Source organism: Mesocricetus auratus, unplaced genomic scaffold (genome assembly GCF_017639785.1).
Source record: "Mesocricetus auratus isolate SY011 unplaced genomic scaffold, BCM_Maur_2.0 Super-Scaffold_100013, whole genome shotgun sequence".
In the NCBI taxonomy this organism is placed as follows: Eukaryota; Metazoa; Chordata; class Mammalia; order Rodentia; family Cricetidae; genus Mesocricetus; species Mesocricetus auratus.
In genome coordinates, this window is record NW_024429196.1 from 53,361,618 (window position 1) to 53,376,605 (window position 14,988).

Below are 14,988 nucleotides of genomic sequence, written 5' to 3' on the forward strand. Positions count from 1 at the left end.
CAGTCAGACCCTGTCTCAGAAGAATGAACATTTTAGAAAGAGAGAATGATAGTCGATTTCCATTGGAAAATCAAGAAGAACTCGAGGGAGACAGACACTGATACCTACACCACATATTCACATTTCTATACCTTCATACTCATCTTTGACAACACACACACATGTTTATACACACACACTCATGCAATCAAACACATCATCCGTAGACATATTCTTATGTACACTCATACAGGCTTCTCAAAAAAATACACATACTCCCATTCATACACTCACATACTGTCCAGATATACACACAGAGATTCACATTCCCATGAATACATGATTTCCCACACACATCACATTCATACACTCACACACACACACACACACACACACACACTCATTCTCAGCTGCTCTGATGGGAGGATGAAAAACAGACATCAGCATCCATATCCCCTCTGAGACCATGACCCTGACTGTGCACTCTTTTCCCCTCCAAGTCCCTGAGACAACATCCCTTCGGGCAGCACCTACCATCTGGTTTCTCACTTGATATGAAACCCTCCTTATCCACGTGTCTTCCTTCTTGAACCTAGAAATCTTAAAAGAGTAAATAAAACACAGATGAATATCACATAGCAGAATGTGATTCACTTTTGCAAATCTATCATGAAGGGAAATACACATTAATATGAAGGACAGGTTACATGAGACTTCTTCAGTGTCATCCTGGTTATTCCAGTGGATAATTATTTCATGACAGCATTGACTTTAATGTCATTGCTCCAAAGTGATCATGAGACTAGAATGAGACTGGTGGTTCTGATATAATGAACTACAGAGGTACTCTGAGTCTCAATGCATAGGGGAGTAGTGGGGTAGATCCAATACCCAGGGCTGTCAGTCATCTTCCAGTAAATCACAGCTTTGACCTTTGACAGCCAACATGGCTAAAGACCCAGGTAGGATGCAAAATGCCAAAGGAAATGAAAACTTCCCAACAAACTTTTTATATAACATCACCCACAAACTCCTTTGCATCACAGAAGAGTGACATAGCCCAAAGTCACCCTGGCATGCAACTATCGTGTTCATCTCAGCACATCCTTGCAATGCATAGGACAGAGAGTCAAGGAACAGTGAGCTCTGCCCATATCAGCTGATGCAAGGTAACCAGAGGTAGAGGAGATTTGATGACTCCATGTCAAGAGTGTGCCTTTTGGGTCCCAGAATGAACTCCTGAATCTTTCTGTCTCACTACCCAGACATACCTATACTCAATCCCACTCTGGAAGAGCCCCTAATGAGTACCTGAGTCTTCCTATATCTCTACCAGTTCTATCCTTGAGTAAACATACCTCACACCTTAGTCAGATTAGTATCAAGAAACAGAGGGAGGTATTAAATGGAAGTTGAAGTATACTAATTGAAAGTCAAACAGAGGAAGATGTGGTATAATTCTGTAAGATGTCTGCTTGTTGCACCCTAGTCTTCTCTTTCTATAAAGTCTTGGATTCCTCTCATCTTTCCAGATTAGGCTATCTCAAAGGAACCTTTGAATGAACCTTCTTTTCTTCATCTGAGCTCCTTCTGAACCCTTGGTTTGGCACTGGCCACACCATCGAGCAACTGCTGCTTGGTTGATTTGCTGCACTGGAATTGGAGCTCTGTGAAAGAAGGAATGTTCTTCATTCTTCCTACCTCCAGCCCAGTGTCTTGTGTGACAGGTGATGGTAGAATGTGACAAAATATAGACCCAAACCAAACTACCAACAGGTACATGATGAGTGTCTGCTCTCAAACTCCAACCCAAGGATGCTACGGAAAAGAAGAGTCTAAACACCTGCCTGCTTTCATGTAAGCATCTTATGATTTGTAGAGAAAAAAACAATGGGATATGATATTAGGCAAGAAAGGACACATTTGGATGGCTATTGATTATAGATAAATGTCTAAGGCAACCCAAAAAAAGGAGGGAGAGTAATTGGTTAGAGAAGCCATGGACCCCTGATAAGGATCTCCCAGATTTGGGCTGTGAAAGGGTGAGCTTGGATGGAGAGGGAAGGGTTGGAAAAGCAACATGACCTGGGAGGCAGTGGACCAAGAGCTGTAACTTGTCCATTTTGTATCGATACCACAGAGTACTTGATATTGGAGAGGATGTAAAGAAAAGGGGTTTCTACTTGATTCATAATTCTAATGACTGAGAAATCCAAACAGCATGGCACTAGTACTCTGGTGAGGACCTCTCAGCTGCATTGTGACATGGTAGAGAAGCCATAAAACAGTCTAGCCTTACCAGGTGTTAGTGGCACACGCCTTTAATCCCAGCACTCGGGAGGCAGAGGCAGGCAGATCTCTGTGAGTTCGAGGCCAGCCTGGTCTACAGGAGCTAGTTCCAGGATAGCCTCCAAAGCCACAGAGAAACCCTGTCTTGAGAAAAAAAAAAACAGTCTAGCCTTGCTTTCTAACAGCATACTCTCATAGGGTGAACATCAATCCCTTTTTAGAGCAGAAACCTCATGACATCACCATCTCACTGCACCCCACATCTTAAAGGTCTCACAACCTCAACATTGTCACATTGGAGCCCAAACTCTCAGTCCCCAAAACTTGGGGTGATACAACACAGCCACGTTATAGCAAGTGATCCCAATGGTTGAGCCTTCCATTTAGTCTTCTTAAAGTCACTGCTTTACTCCATGAGTTTGTCACTCCCTATGGATGCTCCCTGCCTCCCTTTATCTCTATCAAATGGCAACATTATAATAACAACCTCAAAGTCTATGAGGATTAAAGGGAATCATTTGTGTGAAGCCCTCCATGTGATGCTGTGTGCAAGGCTCTCTCTCCATGATAATGCTTACTCTGTGCCATGTGGGAATGAGCTTTGAAGAGAGAAGAGTTGTCTCCCTGTTGGTCCTTAGCAACAGTAGAGAGATATGGCAGACCTGATCATGCAGGTCTTGGACAACCAGAATTATCTAAAACAATAACTGGAAAGAAACAGGAGGTTCTGAAGGGGTTTTCTTCTCCCACAGAAAAGGAGGAAGTGGAACTTACCATTCTGTCCAAAAGCTCAGGTCATTCTGAGACGTTCAATGACTTGCTCAAGCTTCAACATGTCCTTCCAAGCACAGCAGCCTGTCTCCTGGGAGTTCTGACACATAAGTCTTTCTCATCTCACCAAACCCTTCAGTAGCACTTTTATTACTGAGTGGGTTTTTGTTTTGTTCCTATTAACAAAGAGCACTGCAATGGGTCATTAAGCTCTCTTCTCACCTCGCCTTCTTTGACTCTACAATCTATACCATTTTTATCTCAGCTCAAAGGGTATGGTCCTGTGCTTCCCCGCCTTATTTCCTCTGCCCCTTCCCTGTCTGACATTGAACCCAGGACCTCACACAACTTGGCAAACACTTTGCTACTGAAATACCTACCCAGACTGGCTTTCTGCCTTTATTTTTCTTTCTTTTTTCATTTTCTTTCTTTCTTCATTCTTTTCTCCCTCCCTTTCCCCTTCCCTCCCTCCTCTTTCTTTCTTTCTTCCTTCCTTTCTTCTCTCTTTCCTTCCTCCAGTTCCTTCCCTTTCCTCCCTCCTCTTTCTTCCTCTCTCACTCCCTTCCTCCCTCACTCCCCCTTCTCTCTTTCTTTCTTCCTTCCTTCCTTCCTTTCTTTCTTTCTTCCTTTCTTTCTTTCTGCACTAAAGTTGCCCAGGCTAGTCCTGATCTCACTCTATATTACAAACAGACCCTGAATGTGTGAAGTTCCTTGTCTCATTCCCTGGATAACTTAGGTTACAGCAATGTACCACTAAGCTCAGGGAGTTAGGGAAATTTGCACCCACAACACACATAGAAGCTCTGGTGACATGTGACATGTGCCTATAAATGGTTGTAGTTACTGCTTTGTTTTTGTTTTGGGTTTTTTGTTTTGTTTTGTTTTTATGAGACAGGGTTTCTCTGTATTGTTTTGGAGGCTGTTGGTCCAGCCTGGCATGGAACTCACAGAGATCCACCTGCCTCTGCCTCCCAAGTGCTGGGATTAAAAACGTGCGCCACCACCGCCCGGCTGTAGTTACTGCTTTATGAAAAACAAAAACTACTGAGCTTTCCCACAGCTTGCTGTTTTGAGGGTTTTTTTTCCCATTCTGGACTCTTCTCTCCTCTTTCTTTCACACACTTGCTTCTCCCTTTGAAAGAGACACATGCAGGTTTGTTTTGTCTCCTCTCCTCTCCACATGTTTCTTTTGCTCCAGATTTCCATGATACTGCTTTTCAACACTATTCCTGAAAATCTGTGGATGCTCTCCAAGTACAGGTGGTATTCATTAAGTCTACTGTTAAACTAGTCGTGGAAAACCAGTCATGATGAGAGCATAAGAGTTTTTTATTATTGTTGTTTTGGTTTGGAGTTTGTTTGTTTGCTTTTGGATGTTATTATTTTGTCATCTTGAGGCAAGGTTGAGTTATCTGGGAAAAGGAATATCCGTTTTTAAAAAAATGCCTGCATCAGGTTGCTGGTGAGCAAGTCTATAGGGCACTTTCTTGATTAATGGTTGATGAGGGAGAGCACAGCCCACTATGGGTGGTGCCAGCCCTAGAGAAGGTGGTCCTGGGTGTTTAAGAAAGGTAGCTGAGTAAGCAAGGAGAGCAAGTGGGAAGACAGCACTCCTCCAAGGATCTGCATCAGTTCCTGCCTCCACGTTTCTGCCCTGCTTGAGCTGCTGTCTTGGTTTCCCTCAGGGATAGACTGTGATCAGCATGTGAAAGCCAGATAAACCCTTTCCTCCCCATATTGCTTTTGGTCATGGCAGCAATAAAAAGCAAATTAACTCAGTGTTTACCCATGGAAATTGACACATTCTATAAATCAGTGATTAATTTATTATTGATCAATTTCTAGACATAGGAAAGCTCCAGGAAAAAAAACTGTTAATAGATTTGGTTGCCAAACATTTAATGGCTTGACAAGTTATATTTTTAATCTGGGGCGTCTATAAACATCACGCTATGGATGACAAGATAACTCCTCCAGAGTGTAAAAGCCACTGTGTGATGCAGAATTGAGTTGTGCACATCGTGCCCTCACTGTTGCACTCGCATCTTACTAGTTAAGGATTCACAAAAATGCCATCTACTATTCCTATTAGGACTGTTTTCTAGGGGCTAGTTGGGACCCATCCGCCAACATCTACCACCTCCCATATTCATCTGTGTTGATAGAATTTTTGCATTTCATTCCCTGCATGAGGCCTGCACAGTAGCTTCATTATTAACCCCACTGCATACCGCCTCCAGTCATAAAATTTGTCTTTCAAAATGTCAGCATATCAAAGAGATCTCCACGTGCCCATGTCTATTAGTTGTACTGCTCACAGCATCTAAAAATATCAAATCATCCTGAATGACTCTCGGTGGACAAATAGATAAAGAGAATATAGAATAACATGTGAATAGTATTCAGCCATAAAAAGGATTATACCCTATCATTTGTAGGACCACAGATGAAACTGGAGTATACTGAGTATGATGGCTAATCTCGGTTGTCAACTGGACTGCACGTAGAAGTAACTAAAACCCAAGCAAATGGGCACACCTGTGAGGAATTTTTTGGTTGGATTATTTGAGGTGGAAGATCCAACCTAACCCTGGGCCACTTCTGGTGGCAGCTCACACACAGGACAGGGACAAAGGAAGCTTGCGCTTTTCTTCCTGCCTGCCCTCACTCTCCCTGGCATCTACCCTGACCCATGTCTTCCCTGGTGTTAGAGACTACTTCTTTGGGATCAGTGAGGACTGAGAGCTGGCTTCTCTCTAGGACCCTCTTGGACTCCAGCACCTGATTGGGACTAAACAACTACTGGATTCTTGGCCTTTCTGTGAAGGACACAGGACTTGTTGAGACACCCAGACCACAGTCCGTAAGCCATTTAATAAATCTCTTACATATATACATATATAATTACATTTGTTCATTCCATCAGTTCTGTGCCTTAGAGACCCCTGAGTAACACAATCTTCAGTAAAATGGGCACAGAAATAAAAATTTTGCATGTTCTCTCCTCCATGTGGATGTTTTAAATATGTATGGGTAGAACAGGGATTACTACAGGCTGAGAAAGGTTAGGAGGATAAAGGGAGCTGGTTGGGTGATTGGTGCCACAAAATACAGTTACCCAGGAGGGATAAAACCCCGTGTTCTGTAACATGGATGGGGTGGCTGTACTTCACAGAAACTGATCGTGTACTTGTGAAGAGCTAAAAGTCAGGAACTTGAGCTTCCAAACAATGATAAAGAAAATCATTGCCCTCAGGTACTCAGCCACATTGCATGCAAGTACTGAAATGTCACACATCCTCACAAACATACAGTTATATGCATGAAAACTTTTAAAAATATTTAAGAGGATGGAAATAGCTATCTTAACTTCAACACCCGACAGTAATATCTCATATATATTCTACTCTTCACACAGCCCACCCATCACATCATCGCATGGTCATCTCAAGAAGCACAAAGGACCCCCAGTAGCTCCTTTTGTGGGTGCCACCACCTCTTGATTTCTCTGTTCACAGGCTTTGGTGTTTGAGAATTTCCCAATGGTGAGAAGCCTCAGAAATCGGGAAGAAGATAGGAGCACATTTAAAACACATTGTTTATATAATAATGGAAAGCAAAATAAATTCTCCTAGGCTTCACATCACTAAATATCTATGACAGTCTTTACAGATGTTCAACTTGTCTTCATTTTTCTTCACTGTTCTGCAGTCAGAAAGCTTGCATCTGAACACAAATTTGTTCGTGCAAACCGGTTGCACCTGCAGGGGCTAATTAGAGGGGCAAGGATCCAGCCATGCTAGCAATTAGGCAATTTCTCTGTATAATTTCTTCCCTAAGAACAATGCTCACTTTTAGACAGCACTGCCTCATGTCAAGCGGATCGTTGGCAGGGTGCAGCTGCCCTCTTCAGTAGCCTTGCACAGCCTTCCATTTGCCACATGATAAGAAAAGCAGAGCCCACGTGCAGCCAGAACAGAGCTCCTGCTTAAGGCTTCTCCCTAGCAGAAGGTTACTTTCGAGGAATGGCGTGACCTAAACCTGCAGACAGCAGCATCTTGCCTCTGGGCCCGAAGCAAGCTGCAGCACTCAGTATTGCAGGAAAGTGTATGAGACCTTCCTCATCAGCCTTGTTCTACCTCACCTGTCTCATCTTCCACTCGTTCCACTCCTGAGGAGTCCTCTGTGCTCCAGCTATGCACCTCTGAGTTCTCTTTATCTGACGTTCTGAAGGTAACACCAGGTGTTGGGAGGTGACCAGTTGCTCTCCTTTCCTATTAGCTCAGTTGTCACCACTCCTGAACAGACTTCCCAACACCCCAGTGAGGATGGTCACTACAATATTGGTACTTCAGGTATCTTAGAGCTTCTATTGCTGTGAAGAGACACCATGACTGTGACAACTCTTACAAAGGAAAACATTTAGCTGGATGACTTGCTTACAGTTTCAGAGATTTGGTCCACTATCATCATGGTGGGACATGGCAGCATGCAGGCAGGCATGGTGCTGGAGAAGGAGATGAGAGTTCTACATTTTGATTCCAAGTAAACTCTCTAATACACTAGATGTAGCTTGAGCAAAGGGGACCTCAAAGCCCATCCCACATTAACACAATTCCTCTACAAGACCATACCTCCTTAGCGCCATTCCCTTTGGGAGCCATTTTCTTTCGAACTACCACATTGAGCAATGTTGTCTCACCTACTATGTGACAATTGAGTTGTTTCTCTTATTCGTCTTTGCAGTTAGACTAGAAATGATCTAGAGTAGAAACAATCTGGTATTCTTTCAATTTGTCTTTAGAGCCAGCTTCCAACAGCTTAAAGTGTGGAAAAAGTGAATTTGGCTTGTTCCGGGAAGTCAATGAATTTGATTCCTTTAGCCAAGCCTTAGGTGCAGCTGAGAAAGTCTTAGGAAAGGTATGATAAGGTATAGAATAGACCAAAGGTGGCCCCAGTCCTGTTATCTGTACTCAGGATATGCCTTCAAGATAGGTACAGGAGGAACCTTTCTCTCCATTGGAATAGAGTGAAGAATGATTGTACATCTTGAAAAGCCAACCTGTGTCCTCTGTATTATCTTAACCTTCAGTGGTAAAGTCAGCTAATTAAATATGACATTTTCATTCAAAGGTAGATTCTACAAAATCAGTTTGTACTTTGTAATTTTCTTTTCTGACAGATTTGATGGCCCAAGTTAGCAGTGGCCTCTTCCTGCCCACAATCACAACCTGAGAATGTCTATGAAGCTGGAACCCCATAATCACCTGCTTGCTTTCTCTTTGCCCATCATTCGTTTGGGCCACTGGAACTACCTCCAACTCACTTCTCCATCACTGTGAAAGCTCCTAGACTCCACACAAAAGCCTCACTGACCACTGACTCCCCACTGCAATGAACTCCAAAAGCAAGACTCATATTCAAGAACAGAACCAGGGGCTTCCAGTTGGAAACCTGATCAGGGTGATTCAATGAAAGAAACCATCAGGATAATGAATACACAACAATCTCTAGACCTTCAGAGTACAGTAACTGTAAGGAAACTTATCAAACCAAGGGAAATCCCCTAGCAAAGAAGGCAGGAGCTGCTGCAGAGTGTTGAGTAGCAGCCAGTCAGAAGAAGAGATCCAGCAAGGCCAGTGGAGACTGCAGAAAAGGACATGTCTCCCCACTCACACACACACACATGCTGCAGAAACCATTAGCTGGTTGCCAAGGACCAGATACATAACTGGTCATGAATTCCACGAACTGAAGACTAAAACAAAGTGAGGTTTGACTGAGGTTTTTGGGAACTGTCAGACAAGGGCTTACATTCTCCCCTCTCCACCATAAGCCTGCACACCATTGGAGGGAAGAGCTGCAACAGAGCCCAGAGCCTGTGGAATCAGGGTCCAAACCACACTTCTGTGGGCAGAGAGGAACGGGATTGGGACAGCTACTTTGAAGGATGCTTCTAAAGTCCTTAGGAACCTACAATAAGGTCCCACTCCTCCCAAACTTAACACTGCTGAGCCAGAGATCCCATCGAGGAGGGAACTGAGAACCATACTCAGTTGTGCTCCACTCAGCACAGCACTGATGAAAACTCAATCAAAAGGTAACTGGTCTAAACTCCACTGAGGCAGCACACACTTCAGATCTGGTTTGAGCCAGATTGCAAACAGTGCCTGACACATCAGCATAGTTTGTCACAAAACTGTCATAGGAAGGACAAAAATTCAAAACTCATTCCACCAAGGAGAAGATATTAACCAATGTGGTTTAAAAATAAAACAGTATAGCCAGGCGGTGGTGGTGCATGCCTTTAATCCCAGCACTCGGGAGGCAGAGGCAGGTGGATCTCTGTGAGTTCGAGGCTGGGCTGGACTGATAGCCTCCGAAACTTACGCAGAGAAACCCTGTCTCGTAAAAACCAAAAAATAAATAAATAAATAAATAAATAAATAAATAAATAAATAAAAATAAAACGGTAGTAATCAGTATAGTGATCTCTCAGGTAAATGGAAATTGATCTACCTCAAGATCCAGCGACATCACTCTAGGACATACCCAAAAGCTGCTTCATCCTAGTACAGAGATACTCACTTAACCATGTTCACTGCTGCTCTATTCATAATAACCAGAATTTGGAAATAGCCTAAATGTCCCTCACTGGAATAATGGATAAAGAAAATGTGGTGCATTTACACAGTGGGGTACTACTCAGATATTTTAAAAAATGGAAACCATGAAATTCACAGGTAAATGGCTAGAAGTAGAAAAAAATCATCCTGAGAGAGGTAACCCAGACCCAGAAAGACAAATATACTATGTTTTCTGCTTATATGTGGTTTTAGATATTAAATCAATGATAACTAAGCTACAATCTGTATAACCTTAGCGGCCTAGTGTAGAGTATGGGATAGGGTGAGAAGCACAGATATATCATCCTGGAAAAGGAAAATATATAGATAGTTACAGAAGGATGAAGGGTATTGGAATGTGAGGATCAAGTAAAGAGGGAGGGAAAGTGGGGGTAAGAGAGGGATTACAGCAAGAGAGCTATTATGGGCCATTTGAGCAATAGTATGGAAACCTAATACAGTAGAAGCTCCATATATATATAGCCACCAAATGAGTTAATCTTCCAGTACCACTATCGGGTTATATCTAATTGAGTTGTTAACCAGGATGCTATAGGAAAAACTAACCCATGCTGAAAGAGTAGTTAAGGAGTGTGAAAAGGAAAACACAAAATCAACAAAATAACAGGCAGGAACTAGTACATACCTTTGTAACTTTAAACAGTAATGGCCTACACGCCCTATTAAAAGAAACAGGCTAGCAGAATGGGTTTTTTAAAAACCTATCTCTTTATAATCCCAGAAATGCCATCAATGACAATTGCAACCTTAGAGAGAAGGATGATTAAAGGCTTCAAAGTTAATGAAATGAGAAAGCAAGAATAGACCACTGTTCAACCTCTGACAAAATAGGCATCAACAAAAATTAGTCAGACAAGAGAAAGATGATCATTTCCTACTGATTAAATGAATATGCCATCAAGTGGACATTATAAACCTAAGCATATATGTAGCAAACTCTAGTGCACCTAATATGGCAAAACTAACATTATAGATTGTAAAGACACAGATTCACCTTAACACAATAATACTTGATGATTTTAGTATTACACTCTTGTCAATAGAGAGGTTATCCTAACAAAGAAATATAAACATCAGAGATAAATGATATCACAGATCAAATGGACCTAAAATGCATCTCTAGAACATTCCATGTAAACACAAAAGAATACATGGGCCTCTCAGAAGCTTGTGGTACTTTGTCTAAATTACATTATAAAAGAGAGTACAAACAAATCTCAAAAAATGTAGGAAGGTAAATAATGTGTTGTATTCTACTTGGACTCAATGAAATAAAGCTAGAAATCAACAGCAAGAGAAACTACAAACTACACACCAACTCATGAAAACCAAGGAACATGCTATTGAGTAATAAATGGGTTATCAAAACCCTAAGAATGAAATTTTTAATTCATAGAAACTGAATGAAAATGAAAACGCAACATGCCAAAACCCATGGAATACAATGAAAGCAGTACCAAGAAGAAAGTTCACAGCTCTAAGCACTTACATTGAACAATCAGAACTCTCTCTCTCTCTCTCTCTCTCTCTCTCTCTCTCTCTCTCTCTCTCTCTCTCTCTCTCTCTCTCTCATAAATACCATAACACTGCACCTTTGAGCTCTGTAAAAACAAGAACAAACCAAATTCAAAGCTAGTAGACAAAAATAAGCAATTAAAATCATGTCAGAAATAAATACACCTGCAATAGTTATGGCTCCTATTGCTGTGATGAAACACCATTACCAAAAATAACCTGGGAAGGAAAAAGATTTATTTGGATTAAATATCCTGAGTCAAGATTAGGGAAACCAAAGCAGGAACACAAAGTGAGAAGGAACCTGGAGGCCGAAGCTGATGCAGGAGCCAAGAAAGAGTGTTGCTTACTGCCTTGTTCCCATGGCTTGCTCAGCCTGCTTTCTTATAGGAACCAGAACCACCAGCCCAGGGGTGGAACCACCCACAGTGGTCTGGACCTTCCCCCATCAATCACTAATTAAGAATATGTTCTATAGGTCTGCCTACAGCCTGATCTTATGGAAACATTTTCTCAATTGAGGTACCTTCCTCTCATATGACTCTAGTTTGTGTCCAAGTTGATATAAAACTAGCCAGCAGAGAAATAAAAATTTTAAAGTCCAAAGAAAAGTTGAACAACAGGCCATTGAAATGGCTTAGTGGGTAAAAGTGCTTGCCATGCGAACCTGACAACCTGTGTTACATGCCTGGAGCTCACAGTGGAAGGAAAGAAGTGACTCCTGAAAGTTGTCCTCTGACCTCTACACACATGCCATGGTACATGCCTCCGACACACATGCAGAGGAACACCCACATCTACATATATACACACAGTAATGCCAATAAAATGCATTTACAAGATTTTTTCAAACAAAAAGATAAAAGTCAACAAACTCTTAGTGAATCTAACTAAAAGGACAGAGAAGACCTGAATTAAGAAAACTAGTGATGAAAGGGGAGATGTTAAAACAGAGCCCAATGAAATTTGGACAATCATTAGAAAATATCTTTAAAAACCACCAAACTAGAAAATATGAAATAAATCTATAGACTTATATGAAATCCCAACATTAAATCAAGTTGAGATAAACAATGTAAGGAGTTCAACAACAAGCAAGGACACTGAAGCAGTAATAAAAACAAAATCTCCCAGCTGAAAAACATCAAGTCCCGGGGAGATGGCTCAGTGAGTAGAGCTGGAAGACCAGAGTTTGGATCCCCAGATCACTCACAAATTCCAGGTGCATGGCGGCTCACTGGGCTCAGAAGGCAGAGGCAGGAGATGCCCAGAGCAAGATGGCTAGTAAGACCAGCCATTTCAGTGGGCTCTAGGATTGACTGAGAAATGCTGCCTCAGAAAGGTACAAGAGTGACGGAGGGCCCCAGCTCTCCTGTTGACTGCCTGCCTTTCTGTGAGCTCTCACCACCACCAGCAGTCCTTTGTCGGATGAGCCCAGACCGCACAGGCTCCTCATCTCACTGGGGCCTATACCAAAGATATAAAATTTTGTGTGGATGCTCTATCCTTAATGCTTCAAGATGTAGACTGCAGGCCTTTTACCCAATGCTGTAGGTGTTACAACGGGGCCAAAGAAAGAACAGTGTTTATGGAACAGAGCTGGGGAAGTCCCAAAGTAACAAAAGATTGGGTCACTGCTGCAAAGTCAATTTACTTAAAGGATAAATAAAAAATATTGGGGCTAAACTTGTTGGGTATTTTGCCAATAGTACAAGTGAAGAGACTGGGGATAGCACTACCACTGCTACCGTTCCAATATGTTCTATTACCAAGGAGGGCTTTTGAGGTCAGCAAAGGGCTGATGTGGTGCAAATCCAGAGCAGTATGACACTGGCAGTTGATGCTGCAATTGCTGAACTTAGAAAACAATCCAAACCTGTGACAACCCCTGAAGAAACCCCTCAGGTTGCTACTATTTCTGCAAATGGAGACAAATACATTGGAAACATCATTTCTGATGCAATGGAAAAGGTTGAAAGGAAGAGTATCATCACAGTGAAGGATGGAAAACCCCTGAAAGATGAGTTAGAAACTATTGAAGGTATGAAGTTTAAGAAAGAATATACCCTTTCCCCATACTTTACAGGCTAAAAGTTGGTCTTTGGGTTGAACAGTCAAAGGTCCATGGTTTGGGGACAATAGAAAGAACCACCTTAAAGATGTAACTATTGCTACTGGTAGATCAGTATTTGGAAAAGAGAGGTGGAATCGAAATCTTAATGATGTTCAAGGCCATGACTTGGGAAAAGTTGGAAAGGTCACTGTCACCAAAAATGATGTCATGCTTTTGAAAGGAGAAAGTGACAAAGCTCAAAATGAAAAACATATTTACGAAATCATTTAGCAGTTAGATATCACTAGTGACTACAAAAAGGGAAAGCTGAATGATTGAGTGACTAAACTTTCTGATGGAGTAGCTTGCTGTGCTGAAGGCTGGAGGGACACGTGATGGTGAAGTGAATGAGAAGACAATACTGTAAACTTGTTGTCTCATTCCTGGACACTGTAGGTATATAAAATCATATATGGCATAAAAGTAGAAGTAAAATTATCTAGGGGAACAAAGGGGACGAATGGGAGGGAAGAGCACAAGGATGGAGAGATAGCAGGATATGTGCTCAAAGTACAGTATAGAGGATGATGATATGATCAGAGGGTGGAGACACTTGACGCTAAGCCTGAGATGACTGAGTTTGATCCTTGGGAACCGTGTGTAAAAAGACAGAACCAATTCCTACAAGCTGTCCTCTGACTTCTACATGAGTGACTTGCCACATGAGTATCTAAACACACACACACACACACACACAGAGGGTGGGCAAATAAATAGATGGTATTTAAAAATACTTCAAAATTTATGATATACTTCCATGAGAACTTCTGCTATATAACTCTGTATAACAAAATGAAAGAAAGACCATGGTGCCCATTGAATATCTGTTCCATTGTGTCTCCCACAATTGCCAATATCGGTATTCCCTAATGCTTATAGGAAGATGGAGAGCATGTGTTCAAAAAATGTGTACCCTCTTGTCTTCTGCTATTGGGAGTGCTATGGGCAAGGGTTGCTGCAGAGCACACAAGGAGACAAAATTGTTCATAGTGAGCTTTGATATCTCCCCAGACAACTCTCTTTTCTAGAGTTCTCACTCCTGGGGACTTGGGTTTATGAGTTGTTGTTTATTGGGAAAAGGTCTCAGGGAAGCATATATAATCTAAGATGGTTGCCAGTATGTGTCAAATAATTTTCCCATTTAAAAATGTAAAATTACTATCTCATATTAATTAGAATTCAACTATTTTTAATTCACAGCTCAAAACACTGAAAAGAGAAATCAAAGAAGACCCTAGAAGGTGAAGCAATCTCCCATGTATGTGGACTGGGATAATTCTCATATTGTAAAAACATCCATGCTATCCAATGCAATCTACAAATTCAGTACAAAACTTGTCAAAATTCTTCTAATAGTCTTCATAGAGCTATGAAGAAAGCATCCAGAATACACATGGAAATACAGAAGATTTTAAATAGCCAGAGAAATCCTGAACAAAAGGATCAATGCCAAAGACATCATCATTCCTGATTTCAAATCTTACAGAATCATAGTAACAAAACCAGCATGTCACTGGGCTGAAAACAGCCTCACATGGAAAAAGATGAAGAAATCAGTCGACACTTATTCTCAAAAAGGAGATCAAAAACATGCTTTGGAGGACGGGTGACCTCTTCAACAAATGATGCTGGGAAAACCGGATATTTGTGTGTACAAAAATGAAACTGGGTCTT

General features: G+C 41.7%; 1 pseudogene; it reads left to right on the forward strand.

Annotated features, from left to right (window-relative positions):
* The first annotated feature begins 925 nt into the window (after window positions 1-925).
* Window positions 926-13,681, forward strand: LOC101843282 (annotated as a pseudogene).
* The last annotated feature ends 1,307 nt before the right edge of the window (window positions 13,682-14,988 follow it).